At 44.7% G+C, this 21,503-nt stretch overlaps 1 long non-coding RNA gene across 1 annotated transcript in view; it reads right to left on the bottom strand.

Annotated features, from left to right (window-relative positions):
• Positions 1-18,267: 18,267 nt before the first annotated feature.
• The window catches only part of LOC148147480 (uncharacterized), a 114,438-nt gene continuing 111,202 nt past the window's right edge, over positions 18,268-21,503 (bottom strand). The window contains exon 3 of the long non-coding RNA XR_015759632.1: positions 18,268-18,466. This is a non-coding gene — a long non-coding RNA (uncharacterized LOC148147480). The remainder of the gene's footprint in view (positions 18,467-21,503) is intronic.

Here is a 21,503-nt window from a genome sequence, read left to right as displayed (position 1 = left end):
CCTTGACGTCCTGCCTGTCAAGAATCTAACCACCTCCATCTTAAAAATATTCAATGATCTCCTTTCCATTGGCTTCTGAGACACAGAGTTCCAAACAATTCCACAACATCTTGAGAGAAAAACATTATCCTCATCCCTGTCTTAAAAAGGTGACCCCTAATTTCAAAACTGTCTCCCTTAGTTGTGGACTGGCCCCTAACAGGAAATGTCCTTTACATATTGGCCTTGCCAAACTCACTTTACCCTTCACTATTCTAAACTCAGTGCAAACAATCTCAGACTGTACAACTTATCCTGAAAAGACAACCTGCTCTGTCCAGGTATCAATCTCATAAACCTCTTCTGAATCTTTACTTAAATGAGGAAACCAAAACCACATACAGACTCAAAATAAAGTCTCACCAGTGCCATGTATAACTGAAACGTAATGTCTTTACTTTTATGTTTAATTCCTCTTGCTATGAATAATTGGACCCATTAGCTTTGTTGATTATGTGCTGTACCCAAATACTAATGTTTTGTGAATCATGCACCGGAACACTGACATCTCTCTGCACCTCAGAATTCTGCATCATTCTCTGTTTAACTAATACTCTGCTTTTTTATTCTTTCTGCCAAAGTGGGCAACTTTTGTACATTTTTGTATATTATTTTCCAACTGCCAGGTTTTTGCTCATTCACTCAACCTATCTGTATCACCATTAAACATTTGTATTTCACACTAAAATGTACCAGCTCATGTTTATTCACATTGTACTGCACCTGTCACACGATTGTCCCACAACCCCGCACCGCCCGTTTCTACCTCCTGCCCAAAATCCACAAACTTGACTGCCCCGGCTGACCCATTGTCTCAGCCTGCTCTTGCCCCACCGAACTCATCTCTGCATACCTCGACATGGTCCTGTCCCCCTTAGTCCAAGAACTCCCCACCTACGTTCGGGACACCACCCACGCCCTCCACCTCCTCCATGATTTTCGCTTCCCCGGTCCCCAACGCCTTATCTTCACCATGGACATCCAGTCCCTGTACACCTCCATCCCCCATCACGAAGGACTCAAAGCCCTCCGCTTCTTTCTTTCCCACCGTACCAACCAGTACCCTTCCACTGACACCCTTCTTCGACTGACTGAACTGGTCCTCACTCTGAACAACTTCTGTTTCCAATCCTCCCACTTCCTCCAAACCAAAGGAGTAGCCATGGGCACCCGCATGGGCCCCAGCTATGCCTGCCTCTTCGTCGGATATGTGGAACAGTCCATCTTCCGCAGCTACACTGGCACCATCCCCCACCTTTTCCTCTGCTACATCGATGACTGTATCGGCGCTGCCTCATGCTCCCATGAGGAAGTTGAACAGTTCATCCACTTTACCAACACCTTCCACCCCGACCTCAAATTTACCTGGACAGTCTCAGACTCCTCCCTCCCCTCCCCTTCCTAGACCTCTACATTTCTATCTCGGGCAACCGAATCAACACGGACATTTACTATAAACCGACCGACTCCCACAGCTATCTAGACTACACCTCCTCCCACCCTGCCCCCTGTAAAAACGCCATCCCATATTCCCAATTCCTTCGTCTCCGCTGCATCTGCTCCCAGGAGGACCAGTTCCAATACCGAACAACCCAGATGTCCTCCTTCTTCAAACACCGCAATTTCCACCCAGACGTGATTGACGATGCTCTCCACCGCATCTCCTCCACTTCCCGCTCCTCCGCCCCGCCCCTCCAATCGCCACCAGGACAGAACCCCACTGGTCCTCACCTACCACCCCACCAACCTCCATATACATCATATCATCTGTCGTCATTTCCGCCACCTCCAAACGGACCCCACCACCAGGGATATATTTCCCTCCCCTCCCCTATCAGCATTCCGAAAAGACCACACCCTCCGTGACTCCCTTGTCAGGTCCACATCCCCCCCCACCAACCCAACCTCCATTCCCGGCACCTTCCCCTGCAACCTCAAGAAATGCAAAACTTGCGCCCACATCTGCCCCCTTACGTCCCTCCAAGGCCCCAAGGGATCCTTCCATATCCGCCACAAATTCACCTGCACCTCCACACACATCATTTACTGCATCCGCTGCACCCGTTGTGGCCTCCTCTATATTGGGGAGACAGGCCGCCTTCTTGCGGAATGTTTCAGAGAACACCTCTGGGACACCGGACCAACCAACCCAACCACCCCGTGGCTCAACACTTCAACTCCCCCTCCCACTCCACCAAGGACATGTAGGTCCTTGGACTCCTCCATCGCCAGACCATAGCAACATGACGGTTGGAGGAAGAGCGCCTCATCTTCCACCTAGGAACCCTCCAACCACAAGGGATGAACTCAGATTTCTCCAGTTTCCTCAGTTCCCCTCCCCCCACCTTGTCTCAGTCCCAACCCTTGAACTCAGCACCACCTTCCTAACCTGCAATCTTCTTCCTGATCTCTCTGCCCCACCCCCACTCCGGCCTATCCCCCTCACCTTAACCTCCTTCCACCTATCGCATTTCCAACGCCTCTCCCCCAAGTCCCTCCTCCCTACCTTTTACCTTAGCCTGCTGGGCACACTCTCCTCATTCCTGAAGAAGGGCTCATGCCTGAAACGTCGATCCTCCTGTTCCTTGGATGCTGCTTGACCTGCTGCATTTTTCCAGTAGCACATTTTCAGACCTGTCACATGATTGCCCACTTGCTCAACATGTCCCAATCACCTTGAAGCTTTTTTGAATCCTTCTCACAATTCACAATCTCACTCAGTTTGTGCCGTCTTCAAACTTCAAAATGCCACATTTGGTTTCCTCACTCAGATCATTTATGTATGTTGTGAAAGTTAGGGTCTAAGGACTGATCCTTGTGATACCCCATTATCTGCTGCCTGCCACTTGGCAAAAGAACCATTTACTCCCACTCTATTTCCTCTCTGTCAACCAGTTACTGATTCATGCCAATATATTACTTCCTATCCCACGTGCTTTAACCTTGGCCAATAATGTCTTATGAGGGACCTTTTCACTTTCTGATAATCCAAATACGTTGTATACACTGGTTTTCCTTATCTGTTCTACTGGTTACATCCTGACATAACTTCAGTAGATTTGTTATACATGATTTGCCTTTCCAATCCCCTCAATGCTTTTCAAACGTTCTGTTATAACATCTTTTATAATAGACTGTAGCATTCTCCCTGCTACTGATGTGAGGCTAACTAGTCTATAATTCTCATTATTTTTTCTCCCCCCCCCCCCTTTTTAAAGCGCGGGGTTACATTTGACCCCCTCCAATCTGCAGGAATTACTCCAGAGTCTATAGAATTTTGGAAATGATCATTAATGCATCCAATATTTCCAGGGCCACTTCCTTTAGTACTCTGGAGTGTAGGTTATCAGGTGATATGTCAGAATTTATCCCTTCCAAACTGATTCTTTATTTGGATTTCCTGAACCAGGGTCATCTCTAACTAGAGCTATTGCTGCACATTTACCTTGGTTCCTACTTTTCCTAAATGTCAGGTGCCCCTCAATATTCAGGACATAATCCTTTTCATCCTGCAGTCATTCCTCTGCCTATCAGATCATATTAATGCCACCATGATTACTGCATTCCCATGCCTCATGCACCTCTACATTTTTTATTTGTATCATGCCCTATATTGTCATTACTGTTGGATGCTGAAAATGTGTTGCTAGAAAAGCGCAGCAGGTCAGGCAGCATCCAAGGAGCAGGAGAATCGATGTTTCGGGCATGAACCCTTCTTCAGGAATGATGGATGTCTATTAGACACTCGTGCTGATGTTTGCTGCTCCTTGCTGTTTGTTAGCTTCACCCAGATTCTGATCAGAGTTCCTCTTACTCTTAATTACTAATCATTAATTTACTTCTCACTAATTTGCTGATCCCATCCCTTATTACCAGTACTGTCCTCCCCCTTTTCACCTATCCCTCCTAAATGTTGAATACCCTTTAAGATTCAGTTCCCAGTTTTGGTCTCCTTGCAGCCACCAATCCAAAGTGCAATTGAATCATCCCCTTTTACTTCAACTGGCACTGTGAATTTGCCTATCCTGTTGTCAAAGCTGAATGTATTCAGATAGAGTGTTTTTCCTTCTGTCTTTTTAACAGTATTGTGCGTTTTGACCCTGGGTTGATTCAAGGATTTGTTTCTGCTGCTTTCCACTTTCCCTTACAGTTTTCTAAAGCAGAGGGAGGGGCACTCCTATGGTTGATGGTCACAGGGGGGTTGAGGTCATTATCTTTAATGTGAAAGAAGCAATGAGCTGGGGGTTATGTGCCCAGAGTTGGGTGGAGGGGGGTGGTGAGTGGTGCATGTAATATAGGTCAGATGACCAACACACCACGTGCTGAGGTCAGCTGACTATTAGGTGTCAGCTGACTATTAAGTGTTAGGTATCATGTTGAAAGGTGTCTGTCCAACCTCTGTATGTCAATAAACAATTGGGAGTGAGTTGAGTGCAACTCCTACAATATTCAAGAAGCTTGACACTATCCAGGACAAAACAGCTCACTTGACTGCATTCACATCCCCAAGCATCCACTCCCCCCACCACTGACACTCAGTAACAGCAGTGTGTGCTATCTACAAGATGCAATGAAGAAATTAACTATAGATCCTTGGACAGCACCTTCCAAATCCACAGCCATTTCCATCTCGAAGGACAAGGGCAACAGGTACATGGGAACACCACCCCCTGCAAGTATTGTAGGATAATTTTGTTTATAATCACTATGTACTCTAACCCACAGCCATCTCAACTCGCACTGCAAACTGATTGATTGAACTGTTAACTAGCTAAACTTTAATCAGTTGAAAGACAGAGCTATGTTAACCAGATGTCCTTTCCTTCACTCTCCACAAGCACAGTTACCTTCTGGTGTCTTGAAGTTTCAAGCCTCTGAGGTTAAAGGTCCTTAAGGAGCATGAGTTGCAGGCCAATGCTAAGACCTAATGTATGTAGAGACACTCTGTGGGTAGGTTCTTACTTTGGATTGAATCAGTGTCTCTATCGCCTCAAGCAGCAACTTGCCAAATCTCCTACAACAGCATTTTGCAAACCTACGGCCTGCACCACATAAAAGGACAAGAGCAGCAGAGATCTGGAAATGCTAATATCAGCAAATTCCCCTCCAAGCCACTCACCATCCTGAGTTGGAACATCTCTTGCCATTATTCCACTGTCACTGGGTCAAAATCCTGGAATTATGGCATATTGGATCTACTAACATGCCAGAGATTGCGGCAGTTCAAGAAGGCAGCTCACCATCCATCGTTTCAAGGGCAACTGGGAAGGACAATAAATATTGGGCTGGCCAGCGATGCCCATATCCCAAAGAATGATGAAAACACATGTCATTATGTCATCCACCAACAGAGGAATGGACATTCACTAGAATGACCTGTGGGATGGATGGATTATTTGATGAGGAGAGATTGAGATGACTGGGCCTTTCTTCTCCAGGTTAGAGCAGAAAGGATGCCCTCCAGCTGAGGTGGTGTAGGGGAGACGTTGAGAACCAAGTAGAACTAATTCCTTCACTCTATGGGGGCTAAATCTTTAGAATTCTCTACCCCAGAGAGATATGATGGCTCAGTCATTCAGAACAAATATTGTTAGATTTCTTGATATTTCTAGATATTAAAGACATAAATGTGACAAGAGGATAGGATGATGGTAATGGACTAGTAATTCAGAGGCCCTAAGCTAATACACTGTTACCCAGAATGAACCAAGCACCACTGGTGGAATTTATATTTAGCAAATGAAATCTGGAATTAAACACTAGTCTCAATGATGGTGACCTGAGCAACTACCATTGATTGTTCATGAAGATCTGTCTAGTTCACTGATCTGTCTGGTTCACTGATGTCCTTAATTGGTCTGACCTGTATATGACTCCAGAATCTTAACTGCCCTCTGAAAATTCTTAGTTGGCTACTCAAGGGCAATTAGGAATGGGCAATCAGTGATGGCCTTAGCCCCAATCTATGGAAGAGCAACAATTTTAAAAATGAAGATATGGGGATTAGATTAGATTCCCTACAGTATGGAAACAGGTCCATCAAGTCCACACTGCCCCTCTGAAGAGTACCCCACCCAGACCATATATTTACCCCTAATACACCTAACACTATGGGCAATTTCGTATGGCCAATTCACCTGACGTACACATGTTTGGATTGTGGGAGGAAACCCACGCAGACACAGGGAGAATATGCAAACTCCACACAGAATGTCACCCAAGGCTGGGATCATACCCAGGTCCCTGGTGCTGTGAGGCAGCAGTGCTAACCACTGAGCCACCATGCCAACCTATGATAGTGTGAGAAAATGGCAGTGTTGGAGTAGAAGATCAGCCATGAACTCATTGTGTGAGGAAGCAGATTTGAGAGGCTGAATAGCCTGCTCCTGTTTCATGTTCCTATTTTCCTCACTAAATACAAGTTGTTGTTATATGAGGTGAGTACACGACCATTGTAAGACCTTCATATTTTGCTAGCGGCTCTATCAATAGAGATTGCTGCATAACGAGATCATTTTGGAGGAGTACTAAAGGGGATGCTGCCTGTAGGAAGTCTTGTTTTTCAACGTTAAACTGTAACCCAAACTGCTGTCTCCCGTGGGTGTAAACAATTCCACTGTCACCATTTGAATTAAAGCAGTTGGTGTTTTCTAGATTATTGGCTCCAGTCTCTGGAGTGCGGCTTACAACCCACAACATTCTGATCAGAAGCAAGAGGGTGTTATATACTGAGTCAGGACCACCACGCTGACATCTGGAAGAAGCATTGACACCAATGGAAAGAGTTGCAAGAAAAATTAATCCCTGACATGAATGCCAACCTTCTCTTTTTTCTTTTGCTGTCTGTAACATAACACATGGATGAACAGCCCAAGGATTATGAAACAGGGATTCAGTTTACTCCACTGTGGCATCAGGTTATTACAAACTGGAAGGGAAATCAATGCTAAATAAGGAACTATTTAAATTATTGACATGGAATGAAACTTGTGCATTACATTAGTTTATTGAATACATTGTCTATCTGCTATCTCTTGCCACTAGCCCTTTCTCCAGTGAAACTCCATTAGACTACTCCAATTTCCCTCCCTCACCATCGCCACCTGCTGGTGGAGGTCCTGGTGAACTGTTGAGCTCAAATGTTCAGCACCCTCCACCACTGTTGCCATCTGCTGTGTAGGAGGTCCCATTACACTGACATCAGACCTGAATGACATTAGTGAACCAATTGGAGTTGTATGACAATTCTGCAATTTCATGGTCATTTTTGCACAGCACAATATTTTAGTTCAGACTATTTAAAACTGAATTTAGATTCTCAAAAGGTTGATGGTGGGATTTGAATCCATTTGGGGATGGAGGGGGCATCTTATGCAGTCTATAGGTGAGGCAAACGTGGAGTGTGTGGAGTGAGTGAATTAAGTGGGAGCTGAAATCTCGATTTCCCCTCAGCATGTTGCGATGCAAAAATAAAATCCACGGCATACTTGTGGAATGAGAGCCATGTGGATCTCATTGAGCAATTTCAAATAATCTTTCCATCCATTCCCTGGCTCCCTTTCCTGACTTTCCCCCCTCCCTTTCCTTCCAGCTACCAACAGGATTCATCCCTCCCATCAACCAACCGGGTCATATCCACTACCTGTGTTGACCATTCTGCTATTTTCCCCACTTCAACATCCCTCCCCTTTATCTGTAGCTCCTCCTAACGCCACATCTAGTCCTGAAGAAGGGTTATACCCCAAACATTGACTTCTCCACCTCCTGATGCTGCCTGGACTTCTATGTTCTTCCAGCCTCCTGTTTGTCTATTTTGGAGTCCAGCATTTGCATTTTTTTTTGTCTTTGATTTGGTATGAGATTCTTGACTGGGGTTGTTAACTTGGGCCAATCAAAGAGCCCTATCTGACAGTCCCAATCAAGGATAAACGAGATCCAGTTGGTGCTTGTTCCAATCACTACAATTGACTCTCACACTGGCCTACAGTGTGAAAAACTTGCATTCCATGAATATTCATTACTGTAAAACTTTCTTTGAAGAAAGTCCAGCTTTAAGATAAAGTCAGTGATGCACACAAGAATCCCCTGGCACCCAGTGAATGTTTGTTTAAAAGCAGTCTGCACCAGTCGGCTTAACATTGTTGTGTCTGGGTGCAGAGGCTTTCTTTGTTTAAATCTATGTTATGGGGTGGGGATGGGCAGCAGAGTGGCAGGACTGACATGAGGGAGTCAGTAGTGATGGTGGGGGGGGATGTGGAGTGGGGTCGGGGGGGTGGAGGAGTGAAGTGGGAAGAGTCTGGCTCCATGGGAGGGCGGTGGGTGGGGGGTGTGCAGCATAGTCAGTCAGGGTAAGAATATGAAGGTTCCAAAGGTCAGTGTCAGTGTCGCCCACAGGTGGGTCTATCTCAGGGTGATGGCTGACAGAGTCCGGCTTTGGGTTCACCCACAAGGCAGAGTGATCTCAGGCAATGTCCTCAACAATTCTTAGAGAGTCGGGGAGATGGCCAGCAGGTTCAGGAAGGGTCCCACAGAGTGGAGGGCACAACACTGGACACTGACGTTAATGTTTAATAAAGAGCAAATGCAAAACCACAACATCAGGCTGGAAATTATTTGTGTCAGAAGCTCAGAGACAGGAGTACTCTCTTCTTGCCTCTAATGGCAGTAATGCCCCCTTCTTCCCACTGTTTTAAATGGTTAGAAAAACAAACAGCTAGCCCATTCCAATCTCCCTGCCATTTAATAATGTGGGGAAGGGTAAAATTGGAGTCAACAGAGTCACTCATGGGACATGGACATTGCTGGCTGGACTAGCATTTATTGCCCATCCCTAGTTGTCCTTGAGAAGATGGTGATGGTAAGGTGTCTTCTTGAAATGCAGCAATCCACCTGCATTGTGGGTGACCCACAATGCCCTATCTCGCAATTATCCTACCTCGCAAACAGATAAAACAACTCCATTTAAAATAGTGTGACTGTTGGCAAATATACCAGTCATTTTATGTCCAGTGAGGCCCCACAAATTGGACTGTGGAACTGACCAGATAATATGCTGTCCATGATGTTGGTTGAGAGATTAATATTGCTCTTCCACACCTTCGAGGGCTCCTCACAGATTTTCTAATGAGTTCACTTTAATGCATAACAGATGAAAAGATGGCTATTGGTTCAATATTTCTATTAAAAAATGGTACCTCTGACATGCAATACTCCCTCAGTCATAGAGTCATAGAGTACAGCACAGAAACAGACCCTTTGGTCCAACTTGTCCATGCTGACCAGATATCCTAACCTAATCTAGTCCCATTTGCCAGCACTTGGCCTATATCCCTCTAAAGCTTTCCTATTCATATACTCATCCAGATGCCTTTAAAATGTTGTTATTGTACCAGCCTCCACCACTTTCCCTGGCAGCTCATTCCATACACGTACCACCCTCTGCATGAAACAATTGCCCCTTAGGTCCCTTTTAAACCGTTCCCCTCTCACCCTAAACCTATGCCCTCTAGTTTTGGATTACCCAATGCTAGGGAAAAGACCTTGACTATTTATCCTATCCGCATGCCCCTCATGATTTTATAATCCTCTATGAGGTCACCCCTCAGCCTCCGACACTCCAGGGAAAACAGCCCCAGCCTATTCAGCCACTCTCTCTACAGCTCAAATCCTCCAACCCTTGCAACATCCTTGCAAATCTTTTCTAAATCCGCTCAAGTTTCACAACATGTGCTCAAGTGTTGGAGTGAGACTTGAATTGCAAAATTCTAATCTTGAGGCGAGAGTGTGGAGCTAAATTTGATGGTAAAAGATGATGGTTCCAGCACCAGTTGGCTGCAGTGTTGATCTTGTTGTTATCATGTGATTTCCCTCCAGTCAACCACCCTTTGGTCTATAAGTGCCACATGTGATCCAAACCACACAAGTAAACATGTTGGGAAATAACAGTATGGAGTAAAACCAGATATTCTTACCCAATCATTGCTGGAGATGAACTTGAAAACGCAGAGGCCTTCAAGACCCAGCATTTCCCTCACCTTCCTAACACTTCTTCTTTCTTCTGACACGTTACGGTCATTTAAAACTCTTGCTCCGTTGGTGTTTTGCTGAAATAAAGCAATGTTGCAAACAAACTTGACTTCGTGCTGAAGATTCTGCAGCGTGATGGTCCAAGCCGAGACTTTTGCTCAGTAATTGTGCCAACCCACTTCCAGTGGAATTAATACACCCATTTACATCTGGCTACGTCTTTGGAAATGTCAACGCTCAGTAGAAATGAGGTTTGTATGGATTCTCCTGAAGCAGCTGGCTTGCATGCAACACCCAAGTCAGTATAAAATTAGCATCTGCAATTTGTGCTGCAATGTTAAGGGAAAATAAATCCCTTAAAGCGTCTTATAAGGTGTGAGCGGGGTGCACTCACAACAAATGTCAGAGACTTCGGCAAATGATGACCAAGACGGCCTAGTGGTATTATCGCTGGACTATTAATCCAGAGAAGAAAGTGAGGTCTGCAGATGCTGGAGATCAGAGCTGAAAATGTGTTGCTGGAAAAGCGCAGCAGGTCAGGCAGCATCCAGGGAACAGGAGAATCGATGTTTCGGGGTTAAGCCCTTCTTCAGGAATGGCTTTCCGAAGAAGGGCTTATGCCCGAAACGTCGATTCTCCTGTTCCCTGGATGCTCCCTGACCTGCTGCTCTTTTCCAGCAACACATTTTCAGCTATTAATCCAGAGACCCAGGTAATGCTCTGGGGGCATGGGTTCAAATCCATCCAGTGCAAATGATGAAATTTGAATCCAATCAAAATCTGGAATTAAGAGTCTAATGATGACCATGAATCCATTGTCAATTATTGGGGAAAACCCATCGAGGAAGTTACACTGCCATCCATTCCTGATCTGGACTACATATGCCACCTTACAGCAATTTGGTTGTCACTTAAATGCCTTCTGGGATGGACAGTAAATGCTGGTGAGGACAGTGACATCATCATCCTGTGATTGAAGGAGAAAAAAAAGCAACGAGGTAAAAACAATGACTGCAGATGCTGGAAACCAGGTTCTGGATTAGTGGTGCTGGAAGAGCACAGCAATTCAGGCAGCATCCAAGGAGCAGCAAAATCAACGTTTCGGGCCTGAACTGCTGTGCTCTTCCAGCACCACTAATCAAGAAAAAAAAGCAGCTAAGTCTAAGAGGAAGTCTTTAAAGTTTGTCTTAAAGGGGGAGGGAGGGAATTCCAGAAGTGATCAAAGTGGTGCATTGTTATAGCACCCTTCATAACCCAGGATGTCTAAAGATACATTATGGAACGTGGGCATTTTGTTTGAAGTCCAGGCATGGGTACAAAGTGCATAACCTTGGGGGTGGGGGTTGAGGGTGGCTGGATTGATTTCCCTCTGCTGTGATAGGTTTTGCGATAGGTTGTCACTATTTCAGGTGGGAAGGTAGTTGGGGTGCAAGGGGGATCAACCACTGCCCACCCTCCTCCACCCTGATTAAGTCTGTGGGTGATCTTCCTGACCCCTCAGCAACTGAGACTCCCGAATATTGACATCCACATGAGGCCTCGAGCAAGACATTCAGTTGGACAGAAACATTCGTAGAAAGTAATTGTTCTTAAAGGGTTAAAATTCGTGTCATACTGGCTCCACCTGTTCCATTAACGTCACACTCATTCAGAGGGTGGAGACCAGGAGTTCTACTCCAGCATTCAGAAGGAGCTGATAGATCTATACCAGCTCCCTAAGGTGCGACAAATTATATCTGACCAAACGTAATCTATTTATTGATATTATGCAATAAGTTTTCTTGTTATCTAAGAACACAGTCTCTTCTGTAGATACTCGACAGAGCTATATTCACTGCCACGAATCACGAGATAGACTGAGACAAAAACGGCTAAGGTATCTCAAACATCCTTTACCCAATATTAGGTGCTGGAGGGGACAAACACCACAGAGTATTGAAGTGTCATCTAGCAGAATACCACGTCATTCTGACAGTGCGGCACTCCCTCAGTACTGACCCTCTGACAGTGCAGCACTCCTTCAGTACTGACCCTATAACAGTGCAGCACCCCTTTAGTACTGACCCTTTGACAGTTCGGCACTCCCTTAGTACTGACCCTCTGACAGTGCAACACTCCCTTAGTACTGACCCCCTGTCAGTGCAGCACTCCCTTAGCACTGATCCTCTGACAGTGCAGCATCCCCTCAGTACTGACCCTCCGACCGTGCCACACTCCTTCCGTACTGAATCTTTGACAGTGCAGCACTCCCTCAGTACTGAACCTCTGACAGTGCAGTCCTCCTTCAGCACTGACCCTCTGACAATACGGAACTTCCTCAGCATTGACCGTCTGACAGTGCGGCACTCCCTCAGTACTGACCCTCTGACAGTGCAGCACTCCCTCAGCACAGACCCTCCCTCAGTACTGACCCTCTGACAGTGCGGCACTCCCTCAGTACTGACCCTCTGACAGTGTGGCACTCCTTCAGTACTGACCCCCTGACAGTGTGGCACTCCCTCAGCACTGACCCTCTGACAGTGCAGCACTTCCTCAGCACTGACCCTCCCTCAGTACTGACCCTCTGACTGTGCGACACTCTCCAGTTTGACAGTGAGAGTTTCCACCTACATTTTCTACTTCAATGAGATTTGAACTGATATAAAGTGTGCTTCTCCCTAAGATGTGTCTAATGTGGTATATCTGACCTGGAGCTCGAGTCAGCTACAAATTGGGTGTGTTGTCAAACCAACTCTTATTTTACACTTGCACAAACCCTCTCCCTATGTACCGCAAGCTGACAGTGCAACATGGAATGCTAATACCTGTCCAGAAGATGGCAGCAACATACAGTTGTTCACTGCCTTTACCTGTGAAACCTGCAACTGGTCTTGGGCTGTGGGCAAAACCATTGTCAATTGTCACTAAAAATCAATCGATATTAAGGAGCAATCCTTCTCAGACAGTGGTGACACTCTGTCGTGCTCCCTGATGTGCTTGGTCTCTAGATTGTCTGGAAAGACATTCACTTTATTACACACCTCTTGGACTCAGCCTCCTGTCTCAGAGGTAGTGATGCTACCATGCACCACAAGACCACATGGCATACACTTGACAGAGCAGTGATATTTTCACATGCTTTTAGTGGCTATTTGTTTGTTATTATGCAATGGAGTGACCTCATTACATATGACAGCTTCTGAAAGGTAGAGAGTTAAGGGACATTGGGTCAGGAGCCTGCACTTTGTAGGGGACAGTAACTTTGCATCAATGTTGTTGAATTGCCAACTGCCCTATATGGAATGGTGGATAGAATTGCGAAACTGAGCGTTGCAGCCCGCAGTGCGACAGAGAGAGAAAGAGAGAGACAGAGAATGCCTCTGTTGTCAGATACACTTACTGCTCTATTCGAACTTTCCAAGTAAAAACTGACCACAGTTGCTGGGTGGCCATTTTGGATGGGGAACCCCTCTACAAGGCAGCCAGAGAGAGGGAGGGACCGTGACCCACTCCATCCTGTTTGTCTCCAGGACACTACCTCCAGTTACCTGTAGTGCTCCTATAACAGTCACGAAGGTGCAGCAGGCAAGGTAAACTGGATATTGACCTTTATTGTGAGAAAATTTGAGTACAGGAACAAGGATGTCTTGCTGCAATTATACAGGGCATTGATGAGTCCACACCCACAATATTGTGTGCAGTTTTGGTCTCCTTATCTGAGGGAGAATGTTCTTGCTATAGAGTGCATGCAGTGAAGGTTTACCAGACTGAATCCTGGGATGGCTGAACTGATGTATGAGGAGGGATTGAGTCGGTTAGGATTGTATTCACTAGAGTTTAGAAGAATGATGGGGGATCTTGTACAAATTCCAACAGGACTAGACAGGTAAGATGCAGAAGGATTTTCCCAGTGGTGGGGGGGGTCCAGAATCAGGGGTCATAGTTTAAAGAGGAGTAAACCTTTTTGGATTGAGATGAGGAGAAATTTCTTCACCCAGAGAGCAGTGAGCCTGTGGAATTTACTACTACAGAAAGCGGTTGAGGCCAAGACAATACGTGTTTTCAAGAAGATGGTAGCCAAAGCTCTAGCGGCTATAGGGATCAAGGGATATCGGTACAGGGTAGGATTAGGGTATTGAGCTTGATGATCAGCCATGATCATATTTAATGGTGGAGAAGGCTCAAGCGGTTAAATGGCTTATTCCTGCTCCTATCTTCTATGTTTTTTTTGTCTAATTAGAGTTCAAATGGCCATTACAAGTACCTCACCCCTTGTGCAGGGGTGAGCATTTCACCCCTGTTCCACCCTTTTAGAAAATGGCTGAGGGTGAGACAGTGATGGGAAAGTGCCACATTGACTGGTGACAGAGAATTCTCCCCCTTACAAAAGACTAGTGTGAAAACTGCTGGGGTGAGAGGACAATCGCCAGTTGGGAAAAGTGTTTGTCAGCTTTGTGCAGCAAAAGGGCCTCACAGGCACAGACAATGCCCCACTATTTGAAGTCCCCATCAGGCCATATGTCACTTTCAAAAAATGTGCCAAATAGGACACAGTCCCCGAAGAGGAAGGAGTCTATCTATTCAAAAGGATCTATGATCTGTGGATCATCGACGACAGCAAGAAACCAAAATATTCCAAAGAGAAATAAGTGATCTCGAGCTCTCATTTTGGCAAACTGATATTTGTATTAATAATCATTTCACAAATTTCAATTTAGACACTGGGTATATGTCACTATATTGCCAGATAGTGAACTATGGTTGAGAAAACACTGTCTACAGATGACAACAGTGCAACAATATGATCCAGGAGGCAAAACATTTAAATTTAAAGGTACACTACAGGCAACCGTATAACATATAGTTCTTGCTATAAAGTGTATTAGAGAGACGAAAGACCTTATAATCAAGAATTCTCAGGATTGAGTAGGAATACATGTCTTGACCTCAATCTTCTTCAAATGATGGAAAGCATTAAACTAATTACAGTCAAGAACAACTTCTCAAAGTATAACCAGCCAACGAATAAATTTCAAAGTACAACTGGAAGAAGATTTCATGGTATCTTAGACCATGGTGAATACCCACTGAGATTGGTGACTAGACTGTTTTGACAGAGACGTTTACCACCACTATCCACAGTGAAGGGAATTCACACCGCGAGAATCAGCAGGATTTGTGAAGAAATACAAGACATGAGATAGCCAATGAGCATTACATCCCACCTGAGCTAGTTGATAAATCTGAAGCAATTCAGAGTGTACCACAGCTTTGTGAATACATACAAGTCATTCTGCTATAACACGCATTTTGTTAACATGAATTCGCTATGTACCACAATTGATGAATTGGGTACACTGTTTCTAAAGCTCAAACTTTTAAAACATGTGTTAGCTGTAACGTGATTACATCGCCAACATGATAAGTGCTATTTCTAAAGCGTGATTTTTCTATAATGCGGGGTTGCACAAGAATGCAACTATTGCATTAAAGAACTACCTGTAGTTGTGTCAGTCTCAACTCTGATATTCAATGTTAAGGTGGGTTGGAAGAGGCAATTTCAAGCATTATATTTGTCTTGCTTATTTTCTCAGCATGAATATTCCATAATTATGACGGAGAATATGCCCAGCCAGAACAATCCTCAAATCAATGGATTGAGGATGGGAATATGTTGGTTTCGCTGACAACGCAGTCACTGAGGGCAAATGACAATGCCTAAACCAATTAACAAATTTAAGTAAAGAGTCTTCAGAGGTTAATACTGATGCACAGGTAGCTTAAGAATTATAAATCTGCTGACACAAGGTATGGTGTATATGTTCCATAGACATTTCCAGTGAAGGGTTGATCAGTGGATATGATTCAAAATGCCTCTAAGAAGGAGTTGCCTGATTCAGCAGGGGAGGTGTTCTCTCTGCAACAAACCTAAGGGTTTAATGCTGCTCCAGTTTTGAGGAACTCACAAACCTCAGACTGTCAGGATGGGAATCAAAGACTTCCAGGCTTGCCAGTCTCCAAGTCTGCAGAGATGTCTTCAGAGGAAATAGTGAAACCTCCAGATCACCTGAATTTGTAAAACCAGAGACTCGGGGGAAGGTAGAGTCATGGTAAATATAACTTTTTAAAAAATAATTCATGGGATGGGGGCATCACTGGCTAGACCAGCATTTGTTGCTCATCCCTAATTGCCCAGAGGGCAGTTAAGAGTCAACCGTATTATTGTGGGCTTCAATAGGGGATTACTTTGGGAGTAGTGATCGCAATTCCATAAGTTTTAGAATACTCATGGACAAAGATGAGAGTGGTCCTAAAGGAAGAGTTCTAAATTGGGGGAAGGTCAACTATAGCAAAATTTGGCAGGAGCTGGGGAATGTGGATTGGGAGCAGCGGTTTGAAGGTAAATCCATATTTTATATGTGGGAGGCTTTTAAAGACAGGTTGATTAGAGTGCAAGACAGACATGTCACTGTGAAAATGAGGGATAGAAATGGCAAGATTAGGGAACATACATAAGGTCTAGGTGACTGAACACAGACAAAACTTTGGAAGAATATCGGGAAAGTAGGACCAATCTAAAATGAGGAATTAAGAGGGCTAAAAGGGGTCATGAAATATCTTCAGCAAACACAGTTAAGGAAAATTCCAAAGCCTTTTATTCGTATATAAGGAGCAAGAGGGTAACTAAAAAAAGTGCTGGCTCATTCAAGGACAGAGGAGGAAAGTTATGCGCGGAGTCAGAGAAAATGGGTGAGGTTCTTAATGAGCATTTTGCATCAGTATTCACTGAGGAGAGGGACATGGTGGATGTTGAGGTTAGGGATAGATGTTTAAATACTCTAGGTCAAGTCGGCATAAGGAGGGAGGAAGTGTTGGATATTCTAAAAGGTATTAAGGTGGACAAATCCCCAGGTTCGGATGGGATCTATCCCACATTACTGAGGGAAGTGAGAGAGGAAATAGCTGGGGCCTTAACAGATATCTTTGCAGCATCCTTGAACATTGGTGAAGTCAGAGAGGACTGGAGAATTGTTAACGTTGTCCCCTTGTTTAAGAAGGGTAGCAGGGATAATCCAGGTAATTATAGACTGGTGAGCCTGACATCAGTGGTAGGGAAATTGCTGGAGAGGATACTGAGGGATAGGATTTATTTACTTTTTGGAAGAAAATGGGCTTATCAGTGATAGACAACATGGTTTTGTGCAGGGAAGATCTTTTTGAGAAAGTGACAAAGTTGATTGATGAAGGAAGGGTTATAGATGTCATATACATGGACTTCAGTAAGGCATTTGATAAGGTTCCCCATGGTAGGCTGATGGAGAAAGTGAAGTCGCATGGGGCCCAGGGTGTACTAGCTAGATGGATAGAGAACTGGCTGGGCATTAGGAGACAGAGAACAGTAGTGGAAGGGAGTTTCTCAAAATGGAGAACAGTGTCCTGCAGTGTTCCATGGGAATCTGTGTTAGGACCATGCTGTTTGTGATATACAAAATGATCTGGAGGAAGGTATAGGTGGTCTGATTAGCAAGTTTGCAGATGACACTAAGATTGGTGGAGTAGCAGATAGTGAAGCAGACTGTCAGAGAATATAGCAGAATATAGATAGATTGGAGAGTTGGGCAGAGAAATGGCAGTTAAGTTCGGGCAAATGTGAGGTGATGCATTTTGGAAAATCCAATTCAAGAGTGAACTATACGGTGAATGGAAAAGTCCTGGGGAGAACTGATGTGTAGAGGGATCTGTGAGTTCAGGTCCATTGCACCCTGAAGGTGGCAACGCTGGTCGATAGAGTGGTCAAGAAGACATACGACATACATTCCTTCATCGGACGGGGTATTGAGTACAACAGTTGGCAGGTCATGTTACAGTTGGAAAGGACTTTGGTTCGGCCACACTTGGAATACTGTGTACAGTTCTGGTCACCACATTACCAAAAGGATGCGGATGGAAAGGGTGCAGACGAGGTTCACCAGGATGTTGCCTGGTATGGAGGGTGCTAGTTATGAAGATAGGTTGAGTAGATTAGGATTACTTTCAGCAAGTTTTGAGAAGATTTGTAGCTCAGGTTGAGGTTCTGGATGTAGGTTTGCTCGCTGAGCTGGGAGGTTCATTTCCAGATGTTTCGTCACCCTACAGGTAACATCTTCAGTGAGCATCCAGGCGAAGCAGTGTACATGATTCCTGCTGTCTATTTATATGTTTGGGTTTCTTTGGATTGGTGACATCATTTCCTGTGGTGATGTCATTTTCTGTTCTTTTTCTCAGGGAGTTGTAGATGGGGTCTAACTCGATGCGTTTGTTGATAGAGTTCCAGTTGGAATGCTGTGCTTCTAAGAATTCTTGTGCCTGTCTCTGTTTGGCTTGTCCTAAGATGGATGTGTTGTCCCAGTCGAAGTGGTGTCCTTCCTCATCTGTAAGGATACTAGTGAGAGAGAGTCGTGTCAGTTTGTGGCTAGTTGGTGTTCATGTATCCTGGTGGTTACTTTTCTGCCTGTAGTGTTTGTTACAGTTCTTGCACGGTATTTTGTAAATGACATTATTTCTGCTTGTTGTCTGTATAGGGTCTTTCAAGTTCATTAGCTGCTGTTTTAGTGTGTTGCTGGGTTTGTGAGCTGCCATGATGCCTTTCATTAGATTACTTTCATTAGAAAGACGAAGGTTGAAGGGGGTCCTGATTGACATCTACAAAATCATGAGAGGTATAGACAAGATGGATAGCAAGCAACTTTTTCCCAGAGAGAGGGACTCAATTACTAGGGGGTCATGAGTTCTAGGTGAAAGGGGAAAAGTTTAAGGGAGATATGGGTGGAAAGTTCTTTACGCAGAGGATGGTGGGTGCCTGGAACTCATTGCCAGTGGAGGTAGTAGAGGTGGGCATGATAGCGTCATTTAGGATGTATCTAGGCAGGGAGTTGAGGGATACAAATCCTTAGAAAATAGGTGATAGGTTTAGATAGAGGATCTGGATCAGCAGAGGTTTGGAGGGCTGAAGGGCATGCGTTCCTGTGCTGTAATTTTCATTGTTCTTTGGGTGTGAGTCACATGAAGGATGGCAGTTTCCTCCCCTAAAGGACATTAGTATAATCACAGTGGACACTATTAATGATAAGAGGAAAGGCTTGGAGAGAAATGTTGTATGTGAGTCTGGAAGGGCCTGAAAGAGTTAATACCGAGGAGTACCTCAAGCAATGTCCCTTATGGTGATGTCATATGAACCTGCAGGCATAACAGCTTAGGGTCTGGGAGGAGTGAGACTGAACATTTGGGTCCTCCTCACCCTATGGATCATTCCACTTAAAGATGAGGACGTAGCAAACCTATCACATGTTGAAGTGTAGACTTGGTTTAACGCACATACAATACTGTTTCTTATCTACAAAACTCAACCAAATTAGTTTTTTTAATTTGCTCATGAGATGTGGGTGTCACTCGTTAGAGCAGCATTTATTGACCTTTCCTAACAGTCAATCCCATTGCTGTGGGTCTGGAATCACATGTTGGCCGGACCAGATTTCCTTCCTAAAGGATACCGGTGAACCAGATGGGTTTTTACCACAATCAACAGTGTATCGATAACCCCAATGAGACCAGAGTTCGAATTTTTACTGAATTAAATTTTACCATCTGCCATGGTGGGATTTGAACCCATGTTCCCAGAAATTCAGCCCAGGGCTTTGCTTTATTAAACCCAAAAATATTATTCTGAAGAATATTCATATTGGGTTTAAACTTTAACCCTACATCTCTCTCCACAAGTGCTGCCAGCCCTTCTGAATTTCTCCAGCATTTTCAGTTTTTATTTCAGATTCTTAGCATCTGCTGTATTTTGCTTTTATATGATTATTTAATTATGATTGGCCCTCACCAGCACTGTGCTAGCTTTATTCATTAATCCACATTTGTTCAACTGTGTGTTAATTTTATCCTCGATTATTGTTTCTAGAATTTCTGCTACCACCTAAACTAAACTGACTGGCCTGCAGTTGCCGAGCTATCCATTTTTGAATATATTTGCAATTCCTCAGTCTTCAAAAATTGATATATGTCAATGAAACATAGAAACAGAGTAGGCCATTTGTCTACCTCAAACATATTGATAATGACTGATTATCCAACCCAGTCCCCTGGTCCCACATTCTCCCCATCCTCTTTGATCCCTTTAGCCCTAAGAACTATCTCTAACTCCTTCTTGAAAACATTCAATGTTTTCACCTCAGCTGCTTTCTGTTGCAGAGACGTTCACAGGCTCCACACACTTTGGGTGAAGATATTTCTCATCATCTCATTCCTAAGTGGCTTACCCTGTATGCTTAGACTGTGAACATTGGTTCCAGACACCCCAGTCATTGGGAACATCCTTCCTGTGTTTACTCTGTCTAGACCTGACAGAATTTTATTGGTTTCTATGCAGTCTACCCCTCATTCTTCTTTATGAATGCAGTCCTATCTGATCCAGTCTCATTTTATACGTCAATCCTGCCACCCCAGGACTCAGGCTGGTAAGCCTTTGTTGCACGTCCTACATAACCAGAGCATCCTCCCTCAGATATGGAGAATACAATTGCACACAATACACCAGGCGCAGTGTCAGCAAGGCTCTGTGCAAGTGAGAATTGGGAGAAAATGACCAAAGCCTCCACGATTTCCACCTTTGCTTCCTCTTGTATCCTCTTGTATCACATCTGATCCTAATGATTCATTGGCTGCTATTGGGAACAGAAGTGATTGGGCCTGGGTTTTCCATGTGCCAGCTGTGGTGCCAGTCTGCTGGCATCTTCCTTCCCCTAGATTTTGTTTTTAAGGAGGTGGATTACCTGTTTGCAAGCAGCGCGGTAAAGCTTGTGAACATAATTAAAGACTGATTAAGGTCAATGATCAGATACCAAGTGGAATTTCCCACTCAGCCTGTGGATCTCACGCTGAGACTGGAGCATGACAGAAACTGGATGAGGCCTCCCTGTGTGGGTGGTAGAGGGGAGGCCAGGAGTGTTGATGTGGGGCCACACTCCAGGAGTTACCCGACAGCTCTTCCTTGCAGCTGCCACATCTACACCTTGAATACTGCAGCCTCAGGTGTTACATCCCTCCCCACCCCCCACCCAGTGCCAATCCAGCAGCTCTGCCTGTTTCTCGTTATTAGTTTGTAAACATTCCAGAAGGGATCAGGAATTTAAATCATATTCTTACAATCTTAGAGATTGATGCAGCAGGTTTGAGGGGACAAATGGCTGCTTTCCTCTGAGGCTGCTAGCCTCCTGTCAGACTTAATTAAATTCCAAATTCCACCTCTGGCCATTAATCAGGCAATCATTCGAAGACTGCAGTTTGTGTACTATTGACGGATGAAGTGGGGGATGGTGAGACTGGGTGGGATGTGAGGGGTAACGTTGTGTAGTTGGAAACTAGGATTACCGTGATAGTTGGCTTGCAACCCCCGAAGATGATAATCTGACCCATCT

This window comes from Chiloscyllium plagiosum, unplaced genomic scaffold (assembly GCF_037043375.1).
Source record: "Chiloscyllium plagiosum isolate Xiang-an unplaced genomic scaffold, Cpla_swu_hap1 HiC_scaffold_16, whole genome shotgun sequence".
Taxonomy (NCBI): Eukaryota; Metazoa; Chordata; class Chondrichthyes; order Orectolobiformes; family Hemiscylliidae; genus Chiloscyllium; species Chiloscyllium plagiosum.
This window is presented reverse-complemented; position numbering and strand designations above follow the sequence as displayed.